Here is a 19738-nt window from a genome sequence, read left to right as displayed (position 1 = left end):
TGAGCAATGAGGCTCAAATCGTATATATGTGTGCTTATTGGGGCATATTTATACAGAAGTTAATTTTTAATTTCTTCTTCTGTCTTACAGAGTCATCAAAGATGGATTGGATTGATGAGGATGATTCAGTGCCAATAGATACTTGCGAACATCCGATTTCATGCATCGAAGTATCCCCTGAATGTATGTATATTATTTTGTTAAAAATTAATGATAAAAGATAACCAACGGTTCTAAAAATTTATGTTGCTTAAGCACAGAAAGTCTTAGTTTATGATTTTAGATTGCTGAAGACGCTTTAAAAACTCGTTATAATAATTATATTTGACCTATGTCAGTTTTACATAAAGATATAACATTTTTCAAAGAGTTTCTCAATCAGTTGCCTGATCTTAGTATCTACGTTCACTACACACACACGCACATTTTTGATTTATTGTAATATAATAATATATTTATTAAAATCATGTTGCTTATTTTTGTTGATTTTTTTTTGCAGCATCTATGGTCATTGAGTACATTTGGAATCCTCAAGAGATCAACAAGGATCAGTGTTGGGAATCAATACTTTGTAATAGTTTTCGAGATCTCTTGCAAATTGAAGGTATGGATGAAAAATTTAAATGAATATTATTATTTGACTTATTATTAAGGTAAATGACCCAATTATGAAACAACGTCCTAATGTATGGAACACTCATGAATTAACTTAATTAAATGAAAAATTTGTCAATCTAGTTTAAAGCAAAAATTATTCCCAAAATTTTAATATTCAGAGTTATGATAAAGAGCGAAAAATATAATTCCGCAAAGTTGCGATAAACAAAAAAAAATTATTCTATATATACCTAGCTTGTATTGGATAAACATCTATCAATTGCAACGAATGGCCGATGACGATGCCTCTTTGAAGAAATTGAATTAATCTCAATTAAATGCGACTTGCTTATACTGTAAATTTATTAACATAGGCATAAGACCTACTCAATCGCTATTGATAGTGGATTTATAATTATCTTGTTTTATTTTACCGTAAGTAGGTATGTTTCACTCATTGGGACAGTAGTTCAAAGTATGTCCGTATACATGAAACGAAAAAATGCGCGTTTCATATTCCGCGGACGTGTGCACAACACTGTATGTCCTATGCTATGGAACAGCACCTGAGTCGCTGTGTTTATAATTAGTAATAGTTAGAAAAGTCTCTACATTTTATTATTGCGCGAAAATTTGTTGTTAAAAGTGAATTACCAGTCAAATACTTTTTATTCATTGGCTGATACTAAGGTAAGCGTATTAAAGAGTTGCAGTAGTGTAAACAAAATTACTAACCTCTAAATCTCTCTTATATTAGTACTTATTGCACACTTATTGCTATAATGCTTGTTTAATTAAATCATTAAATAAAATTTTTAGGTACATTCACACAATAATTATGAAAACTGACGACAAGAAAAAGCAGCACTCATGCAAAAAAAAGTCCCCAAAACAGTCCACAGCCAGTTCAAGTAAAAGTGGTAGAATTCTAAAAAAATCTCTTATTGTGGGAAAGAGCAAAAAGAACAAAGTAAAAAGGATTCAATACACTGAGGATAGAGTTACCAATGCTCTAAAACTAATTGATTCTGGTATTTCCTTGAGAAAAGCAGCTAATGCTTTTGGAGTCCCAGCAGCAACTTTATGGAGGAAAAAACAGAATCCAGCTGCTGCAAAAAAAAGGATGGGCCCTAACACTGTGCTATCACGGTCTGGAGAGACGAAAATCGTCGACTGGATTTTTTATAAGGCTGAAAAAGGTTCTCCAGTAACAAAAACAGAGCTTCTTGATTCAGTTGAAAAATATGTAAAGATATTGGGCAGATCAACGCCTTTCATTGATGATCGCCCAAGCCGACACTGGTATGAGAGTTTCATGAAGCGTTATCCTCAAGTTTCTCTCAGGAAACCCCAGCATTTAAGCACGAGCAGAGCAGATGTCACCCAAGAGGATTTGAAAGACTGGTTCAAGGAGCAAGAAATTTACTTAAAAGAAAAAAACTTGATAGATGTCTCTGCAAACAGGGTTTTTAACTGCGACGAGACCAATGTGGTGCTGTGTCCTGAGTCAGAGAGAGTCTTGACAAGAAAGGGATCACGAGCAGTTTATGAAATCGTCGAAGGGGAAAAGGAGAGTCTCACTGCTCTTTTTATGTATGCTGCTGATGGTACTCGAGCACCACCAATGATTATGTTTAAGTATAAAGAGGAAGTACCAGACGCTATCGTTGAAAATACTCCCCCATATTGGGGCATTGGCGTTTCAGATTCTGGATGGATGACAACTGAAACTTTTTTTGAATATGTAACCAACGTATTCTATCCATGGTTGCTGAAAAGCAAGATCCAGTTTCCAATCATTATCTACATGGATAATCACTCTTCTCACATTTCAATACCTCTAGTAGCTTTTTGTCGTGATTATTCAATTGAATTGATTGGACTCTTTCCCAATGCTACTCATATTCTGCAGCCTCTAGACATATCATTTTTTCACCCGTTTAAAGAAGCCTGGAAAAAAATGGTCCCGAAGTAGAAAATTAAAAAACAAACAAAAAGATTGGACAAAAAATACTTTCCAATCGTTTTGAAAGAAACACTTGACAGCATGAGTGAGGAAGAAAGTGTGGTAATCAGTGAATTTAGAGCATCTGGACTCTACCCACTTAATTTTGAAGCTGTAAATTACAACGTGTTGAACAAAAAGAAGCGACCCAATGAAACTGTGGTTCAACAATCCGACTCATGCAATTTCAACCTACTTGAAGCATTTCAGAAGAGTTTACCAATTGAAACCCTTGCCGAGTTTCACACTGCATATGAAGCTGGATCTTGGACGGGCAACATAGAAAAAAAAGCTATGTTTGAGTATTGTGTAAAGCTTAGTGGAAAACCTTTCGGTACCTAGTCCAAATATTGCTCCATTTTTCGTTTCAGTTCTCTCAAAATTATGTTCTACAAATATTTATATCGAAATCTTTTAATTTTTGTGATGGAATTATTTTCCCCAAAATTTTTTATTTTATTTTATCTCATTAGTTTTAAATAACTACATATTTTTTGTTTGATTTTTATATTTAGGTGAGATTGATAATAAAAGTCGTGTTATTGATAATTTGAATATGCCTAACACTCATCAAGTACCCGAAGATCCTGCATTAATCATCAACACTCCTAATCACCTACCACTACGTACTTCTCCATTACCTATAAATGTTGAGCAATTAATTCATACTGACAGTTTACCTTTGTCGACCGAAAACAGTGACTCAAACAATCAAATAAGAAATCTTTTACAAGATAATAATGTTCTTACGTTGCAACAGTCAGGTATGGTTCAAATCTCTTCAGATGATATTCTTAATGTAGACATTATAAGTAGAGATTTGCCATACTGTAATGAGCAGGACGAATTACAAAGTATAGGTATGGAATCTATAATTATCTGTAAAGAAATATATTTGATTCAAGTGCATAAGAATACCCTACTCATAATATATACGTTGCCTTTATAGGACTTTTTATACAACCTGAAGGCAGTAATATCTTGCAAAATATTGAAAATACACAGAATGTAACAAATAGCAGTAATACTGGAAAGGATCCAGTTGTCCATCCAACTTCAACTCCGAAAAGAATTGATAATGATGCACTAGATCAGGAGAATGCCTTAAGTATTAACAGAGGTGCGTCGTATTAGTTTTGCAACGTATTTAAAACTTGAAGAGAAAATTTCCTTTTTATATGTACTTTTATTTTCAGTTGATGGCACTAATAGTATCAGTGATTTTGACTCTGTCTTCACTCTTCCCTTGCAATATTTGCCAAAAAAAAAAAGAGACAAATTAAAAGTATCTGGAAAGCTTAAGTTGCCAGCTGCTGGGACATCTGATCAGTGGTGGAATCAAAAAATGAAAAAACAACAGGATGTCAAGATTAAAGAAGAAAAAATCGAGAATAAAAAAAATTTTCAAGAACAAAAGAAAAAAATTCAGCAAGAAAAAAAGATATTAAATGATAAATTGAAGGAATTGCGAAAACAATCCAAGCTGGAAAGTTTGTAACTTAGTACTATAATATAGGGTGGTTCATTTTTCAGTATTATTGATAGTCAATTTTCGTTATCAATTACTTATAAGTGTTTAAAACTTCTAAAATGTTTCTTTAATACTAAGAATAACAATAAAATACTCTTATATTTTGATACTTGAAGCAATTTATTTGAAATTATTTATATTTCATCTTTTGGGACATTTTGTATCAAAGACTAGGAAATGGCGTCTCAGTGCCGTTTCATACACTGGGTCACTACCTTTATCGAACTTTTTCTATGTTTTAAAAAATTCGTTACATATTTGTTACTGAAAAAAGTTTTTATTTATTTTCTTAGTCTTTTGCACAGGCATTAAAAAAAAAAACCAACATTTTAAGCATTTGTATGCCTCAAAAAAATTATAATATCCAAACCATCGTCATCGAGTGTTTCATAATTGGGTCATTTACCTTACTTTAATAACTCCATAATATAAGAGATTATTTTTTTAATATAATAGTGTTATTAGAAAATTATTTTTTTATGTATAATTTTATACAATATTATTAACTAGAGTTATTTTTTATTTCTTTTTTTTTTATAACTCTGTGCAGATGCATTGTAGTGATTTCAAAGAAAAAAGGTGTACCAGTGATGCAGAGTTATAAAAATCGAAATATTAACATGAAGAGTCGGATTTTGGTGACATGGGGGATAGGTTATATTTAATATTAGTAGGATTCATAGCAATTGAGCCGCAATTTATAATTCTTCTTAATTAAAAGAAAGATTCGGACACCTCTATCTAGACGGAAACACTGAGTAAGTTAATATAATTATAATACTAATAATATTTAAAGAAGTTATAACTTGTTTCAGCGGTTGGTAACCATTTTATTTTTATGCCTCCTAGTAAATTTTTTTTCTCCGAGAACACGTGTACTTTACCGCATCGAATAGAAATAAGCATGGTTTTAGCCCCCTAGCGAATAAGCCCTAGACAAGAGAACTTCACGCTTGCAGCATGCTACACCAGGTCACCATTTAGCAGCCGTGCGCACTTGTAGAAAAAAGAAATAACAAAAGGGCGTGGCCAACATGCATTGGTAACTCATCAGCAAAACTTTTAACTTGACACTCCCTTCCTTTACTGCTTTATTTCGTCCGGTATTGTAATTTTCACCACGAGTAAACACATTTTAATTACGTTTTCGTACTGCGCTTGAAATAACATAACTCTTATACTTCTTAATTTATTTGAATTTATCTTACTTCATAATTTTGTCTCTAAGTACTCGATAGGTTTCTTACAGCAATTGTTTAGTCATAATGTTAACAAAAAATTATTTTGAATGTGTCTGTGCACTGAAAAAAGTGGTGTTAGAAAAAGTGTTACAACTATAATAAAAATTACTATATTTTTTGCAACTTGCAAGTTGGTAGAAAATTAGTGTTTTCCGCACTGATATCAGTGTGGAAAATCGATTTTCCAACATAGTGTGTGACAAAGGTGTGCGGCAAAAGTTTTTTCACACAGTGTGCGGAAAAGGTGTGTGGCAAAGTTTTTGTCACACAGTGTGTGGAAAAAGCGTACGGAAATGGTATTGCCACACACCGGAAAAAATTTTGCGACACACTGGTAATTAAAATTCATACCTATTTTGTACCTATTTTCCTCACACATTGCGAAAAAACTCGTACGCATCTCATGCGGAATGATTTTCCGCTCTCATGTGATAGACTGGCACTCGTGGCCGGTGACAGTATCTCGTACCTTGCGATCACACTCGTGCTGCGCACTCGTGTGCTAAACTGGTACTCATTCCCGTCAACTCCTGCCACTCGTGCGAGTCAATCACGACTCGTGCGGGAAATCGTCTCTTCCGCACTTGTTACCCAAATAACTATTATAGGTAAGCTGAGATATATTCACCATATTATAAAACATGCTATGCTATGTAGTAAAACCAGATCATAATAGAATTTGCTATTCAACATAGTAATTTCTACTTTGTTTAGAAATAAGAAAAAAATAAATAGTTATTATATATATACACAGGGACAGTACATGTAACTATCAGAAAATTAAATTATATACATATATGTATATATAAGTTATATGTACATAGATATTTTTTCACAGAGTACAAATTTATATCGATGTTATATACAATTTAATTAGTAAAAAAAAATTTTCTGTGACTAGGATTTGAACATTCATCCTTCGGCTTCCGAATCAAGCTCTGCAACCACTAGACCACGGGACATTATGTCCACGCGCGTATAGATAAAGTACATGTGGGAACGTGTACTGTTTATCAAACACATATATAAGTTAAAAATCAAAGGGTTTCCTGTGAACCACAGTGTTGACAATGGATAATTAGTCGATTCAGTATTGATTGTCTGCACGTATCAATTTTTTACCTTATAAATCAAAAAATTTGATTTTCTTAATATTTAAATCCGTATAAACTCAAATTTAAACCTCTGTATAGGTGTGTATACCTCTAGACATTATACAACATTACTTTTAAACATCGTTATTTTTTACTATACTGAATAGCAATTCAGCGGAATGACAAATTTTACTGTGTCACATAACAAATTTTATTTCTGAATGTGGGACTGTTCAAAACGATAAAAAAAAAATTTAATATGTTTTATAGCAAAAATTATATCATCACAATTTTTACTATGTTGGACATAGTAATTTTTATTATACTGTAGAATAATTTTTGTACATCTACTGCATCATAAAAATTGTTTAAAACATAATAAAAATGATTTTAAACGTAATAACTTGCGTCATCAGGTGAGTATGTCGAAGCTTTCCCGAAAAATATAGTAATTTTTAATAAACTTATAATACTTTTTTTAACACCACTTTTCTCAGTGTAGGACTTTTTTCCTTCCTTGATTCACACATTACGTCATCAAATTTTCGTACACTACTGACATATTGATGTCTCACACAGAAATTATATTACGACTAATTGAGCTCTGACAAAGAGAAGCACAGATAATTAAGTAATACGAAAATAATATATAGTAAGGGCTTCTCACAAACGATAGTGCAGTTTATAAAGGCTGACAAAAACTTACCTAATTACTTGTACTTTGTTGAATACAATTGTACATAGCAAGACTATAAGAAAGAAAATTACAGTCCGTGTATAAATGAATGTTGAAATATTTTAAATATACATGTCGATCATTTTCCAACGTTATATTAATCAAGAAAAACTTTTATCATTTGTGTCGTAAAGTTTGGATGAACATAAACTCAACTTAAGTCGAATACTTTAGCAAAAAGTGAGGCATTTTTTCATTATCTATGTTTAGCTAACGTTCAGACAAACATAAAATTTTGCTAAAGTTTAGAGAAACTTTAAAAGTTTTTTTAAGGATCGTTAAACCGAAGTAGAGCAGGCTATGTAATTTTCCAGATGCATAACATAACATTTAGCGCTCTATGTTGTGGGGAGAACTGTTAACTTAGTTCCCTAATTTGTTTATACCCAATAGAGACCATACAAAAAATAAAACATGTATTTCATTACAACACTGTTTCATCAGCCCCGACGAAAACGCATAAGATTCACGAGCAATAACATAAACAAGCGGAATTCATATCATAAAAGCCTTATTAATACCTTACTCTCCCCTCACTTACTGCATCTCTCTTCTCTTTTATAACTTCCTGTCCACTTAAAATTCAACACTCACACATAAGAATGCATACTCACAATGAATTTAGTCAATTTTATCGAGACGATTGTTTGTCTTTAACGGCCTATGGTTCCACTTGTATCTGCCAGATCACGTTTATTCTCTAAGCATCATTCTCTCTCTTGCCTCTTTCTCTTACTCTCTTTCTCTCTTTTTTTGTTAGGTTAATGAATATTAATTGATTTGGCTCAACGGCCACGAATATTTTGGTCAAACAACCTTGACTATTATAGTTTTGTGCATAATTGCTGTAAATCTCTATACAGTAGTACTCGCTTTTGGCTTACAACATGTAGTTTTCGTGCTCACAGCGGTTTTTACCGCCGTAGTAGTAACGACACAAGGTCACTATAGTAAGCAACTAAATTACAAAAAAATTGGATAATATATATTTTCAATTTATAAAGCCTATTCATGATTGCCTATACCAGTGCTGCGCACTTCTAACAATTCGTAGAATGCCGACGAAAAGAAGAATAATGTATCTTGAGCTGACAAAGACTATCATGATCTATTTCTTGCTCTTAAAAAGTAACATAATTTGTGACGAACTAATTGTATTTTAGCACGATGCGCCATTAAAATTGATATAAATTATTATGGTTAAATTAACTAACAATTTACCAAGTTTACGTAAAATTTTTAGAGCGACTAATGGACTTTAAACAAACCCATAGGATCGGAGGTCCCAGTCAATGAAAGGTTCTCAACAAAATATCTGTTAAAAATTTCATTTCTAATCAAGGTTAGTAAAACAAGTGTTGCAGTAGAGTAAAGACATAACAAATTTGATAGAAACGATTGTATGTAAATGACACGTACCTACACAATACTCGCGGTAATAGCAGCCGTCAACATGTATAACCTCCTGTGATTTTCAGACAGAAGAGGTTTTTCTATATTTAAAAACCTTTGTGAATATTATTGTATACACACATGTGTTGTTTGAGCCGATTGTAACAGTGCAACCATTGAGCCACTTGTATTCATCCTACTCCACAGAAAAAGTACCGTTTTCTCCCATACAATTGTATGTAAGCTACCGTCCTTTTTGAATTGTTAGTGCATTACATTTATTTTAAAGACATTACCATATCCATGTCCACGATGCGTGGCTCATTTTTTTAAGATAGAACTAGTAAGATTACGGTAGATATGGTAGAGATAAAAATAGTAGAGATAGCAAAGAGGAGTAAGACTTACTCTGTATACGTCTGCAATTTATGTAAGGATACTGAAATACTAATATTCCCAGGACATACTATACAAGAGAAAAAGCCAACTTCTCCCGATTCTGGCTACGCAAAGGCCACACGTCCGCACATTTTTTATTAAGATCACATACCCTGATTGATATCAACATTTTCTATCTTTTTTTTGTATTTTATTAATAAGAAACTATAGTTAATTAACATTAAGTATTCCTTTAAATTCAAGGCCTACCGACTTTTAAAAAATCTGCTATGTATTCCTTAAATGTATCCTTCTAAATATTTTTTAACGATTGATAAGCACTTCAAGTTTTCCTCAGTGGTTAAGAAACTATTAAACTATTTCTCAAGTAATAAGAAATCCTCAAAATTTATCTCAATCATCAAGGAACCTTGAGCTTTTCCGTTATCCAGAACCTCTCGGAATATTTATAAACGATTGAGAAATACTCGGAGTATTTATATGTGATCGAGGAATCCTCCGAGTACTTTGTCAACAAATGAGAGATCCTCTCATTATTTTCAACGATAATCAATAACTCTGAACATACCTTAACGATTGAGAAACCTTGAAAATAACTTCTTGGCGATTGAGCAACTCCTAATGTTTTTAGAACATAAGTAAGCACTCTGAGTATTATTTGACGATCGAGAAATTATCAAAGGATTTCTTAAGGTTCGAAAAACTCTTAGAGTATTTATTGATGATCAAGGATTCCTCACTGTAACTTTTTTAAAGTCAAGAAGCCCTCTAAATAATTTTGAAAAATCGAGAAATCTTTTGATTATTTCTCTACGGTCGAAAAAATCTTTAAATTTATTAAGACCATCGATATGCACTTATAGTATTTCTCAACATTTGAAAAACCCGCAATGTGGTCCTTGCTGATCAAGAAACTTTCTTAATTATTTTGTAGCATGAATAATTACTCTGAGTACTATTTGACGATTGAGGGACCATTAAAGTACGCCACGATGATTCAGGGAACATTAAAGTATTTCTTGACGAACGAAGAACCCTCTAAGTACATGTCAACAATCGAGAAACCCTCTATGTATTTTTCAACGATTGATAAGCATTATACGTTTTCCTCGATATTCGAGAAACCATAAAAGTATTTCTCGATAATTGAGGAGCGCTCCGCAAACTCTTAAACTTTTAAACAGTAAAGAAACTTTTACAATACTTTGTAATAATTAAGAAGGGTTCCGAATATTTTGCAATAATCAAGGACGTATTCGACTATTCCTCGACAATCAAAAAACCATATAAGTATTTGTTGAGCTTTGATGAGCACTTTGAGTTTGACAATTCAAAAACCTGCTGGGTTTTCCTTGATGTTTCAGAAACAGTCTGAGTTGGACAAGATTCAAATATCCAACGGGAGATAAGCGGACGCTTTTTTTATTAAGTTATTGGAAAATATTTTTAAATGTTATAACAACCGAAAAAACTCATGGAGTTAATGCGGCTGATGTAGGTCCCTTAGCTGAACTAGCTTTAATATAAGATAGTTTTTAATGAAAACTAATAAGATGTATATTTTTACGATTAAAGCATCTTTTTTTTGTACGTTAAAAAAACAAAATATTTTCATAGCCTTCATACAGCTAATGCTAGTCCTCTCAATAACTTGAGACCTGTCGTTATACTACTTCTAAGACCAGTTTGAGATTTTCTTTAGGACCAGATTTATACTTATTATAAAGCCTCATTTTTTGACTATTTTTAGCATTGGTTTAAAATTAGTTTCAAGATCGGTTCTAAAATAAGTTTTTAGACGTGTTTCAAGAGTAGTTTTAAGACTATTTTAATGTCTTGTTGTTAGATTTCTCTAGAGAAAATTTTTGAAAGTAGTTGCAAGACGTGTTTTGAGATGAATTTTGTGATTTGTTTCGAGACCAGTTTTTAGATTATCCCAAAGCTTGTTGTAAGATAACTTTTGAGATTAGTTTAAAGATCCAGTTTTTGATAAGTTTTAAATCAAGTTTCGAGATTTAAAAAAAAACAAATATCCATAAATTATTAGACCAGTTTTAGGACCAGATCTTAGGCTAGTTTCTAGACCTGTTTTTACATAAGTTTTAAAATTTATTTTTATGTTAGTGTCAGGCCTTGTTTTAAAATTATTTGTAAGACCAATTTTGAGTGTCATTATATGGCTTGTTTGAAGATTATTTTAGACAGGAATTCTAAAATCAGTTTTGGGATCTGTTTTCAAATCTGTTTTTAGACTATTTATGGGATGAGTTTTGAAATCCTTTATACAGCAGTTTCAATTTAAGTTTTAAGATGAGTTTTTATACCCATTCTCACACAGTTTTGATATTTTCAGCCAAATTTTCAGATGAGATTTAGGATAAGCTTAAGTATCATTTTCAAGATCAGATTTTGAAGTAGTTGCCCTGTATTATAATCATTTGGAGTTCTGTCGTGAAATTACTTTTAAAACTATAGGTTTGACATAAGTTTCGAGACCTGCTGTTAAATCAGGATTTATATTAGTTGTGGAATTTATTGTAAGATTAATTCAAGGATCAGTTTAAAAATATTTGTTAGGCTATTCTTAAAAAAAAATACGACAGAGCCTCGATGTGCCGTCAGGCCGCAATTTTAGCACTCCTAATAACTAAATAATTTAACAGGTGATATCTTTTTTGAGAGAGTATGATGCAATTGCTCGTAGCATGCTGTTTTATAGCTGTCAGTTTTACGTGTAAAGGCAGATCTACCACAACAACGACCCTCACATGACCGTTAATAAGAGTCATTAAGTCGTGCGGAAGCACGACAAGGAAAGTTTGAGAAAGCAGAAGAAATCTTGGTTACTGCACTATTTGCTTCAGATTTGCACACTCGAAGTTTCAAATACCAAAAAAAAGTATCTTTACAGGTATGCCTCATGTATTATTGTATCATTTAGACTTTTTATTTCCATTCAACAACATTAGCGACACGAATAGGCTAAAAATTCGTTAGAACATCAAAAATGGTACCTGTAATTCTCAAAATACTCAAATTCGTTTCCGAAATTTTTTCTGGCTCAGCCCTTACGAAAAGTGATCTCATCGTTCAGTTAGCTACAAGCCAAATTTTTCCTGTGCATAAGTGGGATAGGCATGCTTTTAAAAAAAAGTAGAGCTACCAACAGTGTGATATCGTATACAAGTATTTCCTTATTTAACAGTTGATACTAGTATACAACGTTGATATTTCTCAGTGGCTAAGATGGTAGGGCACTTGCTTCTTGCCTGAAGGGCTTGGGTGCGAAACTCCACTCTGTCACTTTCTCCTGGGTAACTCTGTGATGTTTGTCATATATTCTTATTACTAAGCTATCATATAAATAGACTACTGATATGTATTATTTTAACCTGGCATGCAGATTTGCAGATAATAGTAGAGAACAACAACGCCTTAGAAAAGGGGGGCTGGGTGGATGACTCTCTTATAGTAAAATCTAAAATTGTCTCACCAATAATACACATAATCAAATATAACCGAAGTCTTGTATATGTATGTGTATACCCACAACCATTAGGCAAAGCCAGACACGATGTGGTATAGCTAAGATAGGTCACTTACATGGTGGAAAATTTAAAATGATGCATGAAAATTACAATACCTTGAATACATCAATGTCCTATTATTTTTATCCTAAACTTCGTGCACCTTAAACGTGAACACCTTTACTTTAGTATCTAAAGTAAGACCTGTAATTAATAAATTTTTAGCAATAAATTAAATAATTTTTTAGTAATAGTTTTGTTTTTTTACTCGTACCATTACTTCGGTTTTCGTAATTGGTAAATACGCACTAGCTGTAGAAAGAGTTCAATTTTTATGACAAATATATTGTACAGATAATCAATAACGGACAATCCAAAAAAAATTAGAATTTTGTACCTTAGCACTTAGATCTTTTTAAGTATTTGGTTGATTAATAAAGTTTATTAAAAAAATTACTATTTTATTAAAAAAAGAAATATTGCCAGTAAACTTCACCGGTTTCTTTAATTAATAAAACCTAAATTTTGCGACATAATTTGGAGCTTAAGAAGAGAAATAAGTTGACGGATGATTGCAACATAATTTTATTTTTCATTTCTTTTTATCGTGTGCCATAGGTAAAAGAAGCCATCAAGAAATTTACCGATTTATACCTTGGTTAATAAAACAGGTGTGTAATGCATACCTAATAGAATCAACATAATGTGATTGATAAAACAGAAAACTCTAATTTTTTCTAGAGTGCCCCAGATAACGAGCAGTAAATTTTAGCCTCATTTAATTCAGTGATTTAGGTAGTTTATAATTATACGTTACTAATTAATGTTTTAAAAGTAGATAAATGAGAAATCATCTAATAAAAAAAAAGTTTAAAGTAACTTGTACATCGTTTTTACGGGTTGTGTACGTATTTTCATAATAAATAATTATTTGCTCTAAAAATTACTTCGTTATTGAATAACTGTAATTTGGAATGTTTTATTAAATGTCATTTATACCAAAATAAAAAAAAAATAAAAAAAATAAACAAAAAAATAATTGCTACTTAAATAAATGTCACATCTAGAATTTTTGATGAGTACAATTATATTTAACATACATAAATACTATAGTATTATGTCTAAAAGTTTTGTTTAAATATAATTTCATTTATGTAATTAACTTGAGGAAAAAATTGATGAGAATTATACGATAAAGAGGTAGCATTAAAGAAAGAAAAATAAAAAAAGCATTATTAATAAAAACCTTGAAACTGTATTTTTTGGAAAAATTTCTGAGTATCCAACGGTATTATACTACAAGTGTCATACGACATGTATGTTGCACAAAAAAAAACTTTACCGTTATTATATTTTGATTTTAGAAATTGTTAAAGCTTTGAAATTATTAGGAAAAATACTATTTATTATCAGTGTATACAGGCTTCAGAAATTCCTTACAAAATGTTTATTTAACACATCAAAGTTACCTAACTTTTTTGTTTTGTTGGATGTTATTTTTATACACATCTGTATTACTTAACAAAAGCTTTGCCGTAGTCTTCTTCTAATTTATCACCACTACATTGAAATGACTACAATCAACTGGCACGTGCTTAAATAGGTGAAAAATATTTTGAATGAATCAATCAACTATTGATTTGAATTCACTTCACTGCTGTTGATTATAACCCCAAGTGTTGTCAACTTAACGCTGCATTAGAATGTGAGATTAAGCTCGTGCAAGCAATCTGCTGTATTAAATGAAGTAGCTGGTTACACTGTCTAACGATCGTTCAGGTTAGCGATGATGTTATGAAGTACTAGATATTGTTTTACTTTTGTCATCTAACTTCTTTCTAATGTTATTAAACTTCTAACTATTTATACATAAAAACATTGGTATATTACTCATATCGACTGGTATTCATCAATTCTCTAGTATTAAAAAACTGCACTCATGCTACCGAATTACCTATCCATGGCAGCGTACTGCTAAAATATGCAAAGCGTTTTTTTGAAATGTGGTTTTATAGAAATGATCTTACTTTATTTATTGAGTTTGTTATAAATATTTAGCTTGCATTTTTATTGTTTTATCCATATTTCATTAATGATTTATATTTCCCTTACAAATGAAAAAATATTTAATAATAAACCATCAAAAAACTTTAATTACAAGTTTGTTTTGTGCGGCTCTGTTTTCTGTGTGTAAATTTTTATTGTTGTTGTTCGTAATCAAAAAAAAAGATTAATACATTACTTTGCAATGAGGGGGTGACAAAAAATTGATCACTAAATGGCAGCTAGCGCTGGGCTTATCTACCCCCACTATAACTTTATTTGACTTAACTGTGTAATAGTTGTATTATTTTAATTTTTGTGCTTGCAAAATCTTAGACATATTTATACTTGACTATATGTACCTGATGTATGAAACGATCAATGTATAATACTGATGTTGTATCATGGCTGAGTCAGTTAATTTTAAAGCCAATAAATTTATTTACTACTACTACCTCCACTATCCTACCTCTTTTATCTACAGACCCTACTGTACTGTATACTTGTGCAGTATTGTGTGTGTGTGTATACATATATGTAGAGGTACAATATATATATAGAGGTATCGACTAAAGGTTTATCCGGCAAGCTGAGGGCTTACTGCCCTCTGGAGATCAATTTTTTGGTACTTGCTCATTAATTGCCTGTACATGTTACGACTTTCCTTTCTTTAAGTATAACCGCGGTTAATTTTTGGTGGTAACAATCGGCATAAGAATATTATCTGTACCAAAGAAACTCTAAGATTAGGAACCAACACACAAACAATGTTAGTGTTTATATGTTGGAGGGCGGGTTCGTTGCCTTGTGTAAAAGAGCAAAGTTTCTGAGATTGCCGATTATATACAATTTTTAAAAATAATTATCATCAAGTTTCAAAATTTATCAGTTTATTAATCAATTAATTCTTGCACAATATACAGCAATTGTTTTTTGATTATTACTTTATTGAATTCTCATCGTTCCCTGAATATTCCTTTGAGTTGATTAATTTAATGTCTTTTTTAACTTATTCAATATCTTTCTAAATCTCATATCTTTTTAATCTATTCCTGCCCGTTTTTGGGTACAGACAATATTCTCATTTCATATAAGCAATCTCATAAATATCTTAACAGCTATTATTCTAGTTTTTATCTTAAACTATATAAAAGGAACTCGCAATCATACGTGGAGGGTAAGGTTTGCCCAAATAAGTACAATTGATTTATTTTTAATTGTCTGATATTTATTCAATCATATGATTATAAGGAAATTGTGTTAAATAACGTTTAATGTCATTTAAGTTTGTTTTCAGCTTCAAATCCAAAACTAAAAAGTGTGGACTACAGTCTCACGCTACTTCACAGGCTGCGGGACAGCAGATAGTCCAACTATTTGTTTGTTTAAGAAAAATTAAAAGGAAGAAAGAAGTAGAGTGTTTAATATAATATCTAGATAAACTTACCTTTTTTTCCGCTAATTAATAATTCGGATGACCTGCTCTTTTTTTTTCGTCAATTAATAATTATTCATTTTAATATTTATTTATTTGTTCTTTATTATTTTATAATAATTTAAATTTCTTTTTCAATTAGTTTTATGTCAGTTTATTTTATGTTACTAATATACATATAAAAGAAAACAGAAAAAAAAAATAGACAGAACGTCTGGTTAATCTTATAAATTTATTTATTACGTCTTCACTTGATGAGCGTTAGCTTGCTACTAACTAAAACAAATAAATGCACCTTGCACAAAGTTTTGGTTAAATTTTCTTCGTCTTACCCGCTATGGGGCTGGTACTTGCTGACTCCATGTGTTTAGGCTTCATGAGTCGCTTCGACTGTCACTTGACACTTCGAAGAGCCACGAAGTACACAGTCAGCTTTGTTAGGCGACGACTCTCGTTGAGTATGACTATGTAAAGAGTCTTAAAATTTTATCATTGGGAATGAAATATAACAGGATAAAATAGAATAAAATTAAAAATTTATTAATTTACGCAAGTCGTCACCTAACAACATTCTTACTATATCAGTACTAATACTCAAAATATGATTTCTATTAAATTTTTTTGTCTTAAATTAATTAACAAAATAGCATACATACCTTTCGAGGACATTCCGGAGCATAAAATAGAATCTTCCGAAGTGTCCAATGGCATTGATACATCCTCGTCACTCTAATTCGTCTCTAATGACTCTGTAAGACAAAAATAGGAAGTTGAACATCAGCCTTTCTATTTCTTCACCAAAAATATACCTTAATAAATATAAATTGAAATTTAAGTTTTATTTTTCAAGCATATAATAGTTTACATACTTACGGCAGTTTTTTACGGCCTCTCTTTCTTAAAACTATCACTGTCCTCGGTGAAAATATTATATCATTATTCTTTTTTTTACATTTTCATCTTATAAGTTAACATTCATGAGTTGCATAACATAAACATTATACAATAATCCTTATAGTAATGTGATAAAGTATTAATTTACAAAATTATTACATTTGTTTATTCGGGTTTAAGTGTAAGGTAAGGAATGGACTCGTGAATATTACGTCTTCTTGGCCCCTGATTTTCTTATGTTAATTACTAGTCTATTAACTGCATCAAGATTTGCTGACACTCCCATCTCAAGGCATAGTTTATAGTGCCAGTCGTATTTGACCAAGTTGATATTATCCTGGCATGATGGGCAGATTTTTATTTATTTCATTGGTGTTTTGCATAGAAGACTGTGCATTTTAAGGTGACATGTGGATACAAAATTTCCACACGATAAATGTGTTACTGTTTCACAGCTTTTTTTCGAGTCTTTATAGGAGTAATTCGCCCCATACATTTTGAGTCCTTTGAGGGCCCTCTCCGTCGATTCTTTGTTACAGTATGTAGCGAAGCTTAGGTATAACTGTCTTGAATCATTGCGTATGACATCTAATGGGTAGTAGTTCAAATGGCTCAAAGGGCCAAAGGTCATTAACAACCACGTGTATTCATCCGGATTCATAATGTCCGGTACCTTAGATACTATTTTTCGCGGAAGTGAGTCATTGTCTTTTTGATCGTTCTTCATTTTGATCGTGTTTTCTGTTTTTGGGTTTTTTGTGATGACATTTATTGGCTGCTGAGTTATGCCATACACTACTATCTGGCGCATGTTTTCTGCCCACTCAGCGGATCTATACGTTATATGAACGGAAATAATATCTTTCCGTGTTTGTTTTTTGGTTGAAAAATGAATATCTTCTATTGGATATTTGTTTTCAAAAAATTCAACAATATAGTTTGTGTTAATAGTTTTTTTTTTAATGATGCTTATTTTAGTCCCGGTACGATTTACTCTTGCAAATCGTAATATTTGACAAAGCTCTTCTTCATTAACTTTTTTAAGGGTTTTGACTTCCGTCGTTGACTCTACATTCTTATTTGATGCTTCGATGTTTCGTAAAGATGATTTGTCTTCTATTTCAATGGTTTTTGTGTCATTTAAGGTTGCTGCAGCAACTGCTGCATCACATATTTGGTAATATTCGGCCTCGTAGCTGGTGTATCGGGCCGAACATGGCTGTTCTTTTAATGATAACATCGGACCAAATTTGTTAAGCGATGTTTCCAATTGGCGATTATCAATTGGTTCTTCGGTCATTATGTTTAACCAACGTCCATTTTCCAATATATTGTGGACCTTGACTTGTCTTTTATTTGGCAAGGGAACAGGTGCCGTTGATTTTTCCCAATTCTTCTCGCCCGATACATTCGACAATGAGTCAAATAGCTCCTGTAGCGTTGGCGCTGCATTTAGGTTATCAGCCTCTATCGCTGCCTTCCGTTGTAAAAGGAATGCCACTTCGTAACTTGAGTACCCCATAGCACAGGGTTCCTGTTCGATAGACCTCACTATTTCGAAGTTTTTTAGAATTTTTTTTAGCATTAGCCTACTATAATTCCCCTGCAGCAGTATGCTAAGCTGGGATCCATGAGCCATTGCTTCTGTGATATTAGCGTTTTGTTTGTCCATTGTGTGTGTAGTTCTGCAAGCGTAAATATGATGGATGTTGTAAGGATCATCACTTAATACTGTTTATATATGAGTGTTCTTGAAGTGTAATTTGTGTTGTTATTGTTCGGAAGTGATGTATGGAATGCAGATATGAGAATTGAATAAGGTTTATTAAACTATTGGATAATGGGTAGGAAATACATGGATAGATACAATTATTACTTATCATGCTATGCCAAAATATTTGCATATTTGTAAAACAATTAAATTAGTAGTTTTTATACATGCTAAAGCTTAATATTACAAGAGAGGAGGAACAAAAATTTTGACAATAGAGTAACATGAAGCTAAAATAGAATACATCATGCGCTTTTAAATTTAAAGCCTCATTTTTATTATTTTTATAATTATTATATTTATTTAAATATGTTTATATATTTATTTATATAGATTTATGTATTTTTTTTTCAACTAATAATAAACGTCCTTCATATAAATCCTAAAGACAAAATTAAACAATAAAGTGAAGTTAAGCAGAAGGAATACGTGAAAGAAAAATTAATTTTACAAAGCTTAAAGTTAAAATCTTAAAACTAAGTGTTGTGTATTTAACGTAGAAGGTCGCTAGTTGGATGGTAGGGTTCAATTATTGGGTTCATTTTCTGCTACTTTTGATCTTTTCTCGTAGATAAATGGTTTTTGTAAGGATTGACTTCGTTTCTGTAGTTTGTGTACAGCATTGTCTTCTGCATGTAATCACATGTCTGTGGTAGGTCATTAACTCAACTTGTTGTTGACATAATTGGTGAGTCAATTTTCAGTTTATTTTGTATTTTGTACTCCTTTTAATTGGTTCAGCATATTTCGTGCGATGTTCGGGTTCATAGTTCTGTAATGCTAAAATAGCGCTTTTAGGATCCACGTATTTTACATATCCTTGGGATAATCTTACCCGCCGATCTCTAACGGCATAACAATGTTCTAGGGTGCCAATCTGAGATAAATGATTAAAGAAATATCTTTCCCTTTTCGTTTTTTCTATATCCTATGGCAGAAGACACATAAGTCTTTTTGGATCAATGTTTGGTGTATCATTGTCGTTTCTTGATGGTGTTGGTGAAGAGATCTTTTCTGCTTGACAAATAGTAGATTTCATCTTAAAAGGAGAAAGTGTTTGAACTTCTTTTCCT

At 31.7% G+C, this 19738-nt stretch overlaps 1 pseudogene; it reads left to right on the top strand.

Annotated features, from left to right (window-relative positions):
- The first annotated feature begins 1435 nt into the window (after nucleotides 1-1435).
- LOC149374841 (uncharacterized) lies at nucleotides 1436-2944 on the top strand (annotated as a pseudogene).
- Nucleotides 2945-19738: the final 16794 nt, after the last annotated feature.

Source organism: Copidosoma floridanum, unplaced genomic scaffold, assembly GCF_036245765.1.
Source record: "Copidosoma floridanum isolate Cflo_tuat_1 unplaced genomic scaffold, Cflo_Japanese_pri ptg000013l, whole genome shotgun sequence".
NCBI classification, from domain to species: domain Eukaryota; kingdom Metazoa; phylum Arthropoda; class Insecta; order Hymenoptera; family Encyrtidae; genus Copidosoma; species Copidosoma floridanum.
This window is presented reverse-complemented; position numbering and strand designations above follow the sequence as displayed.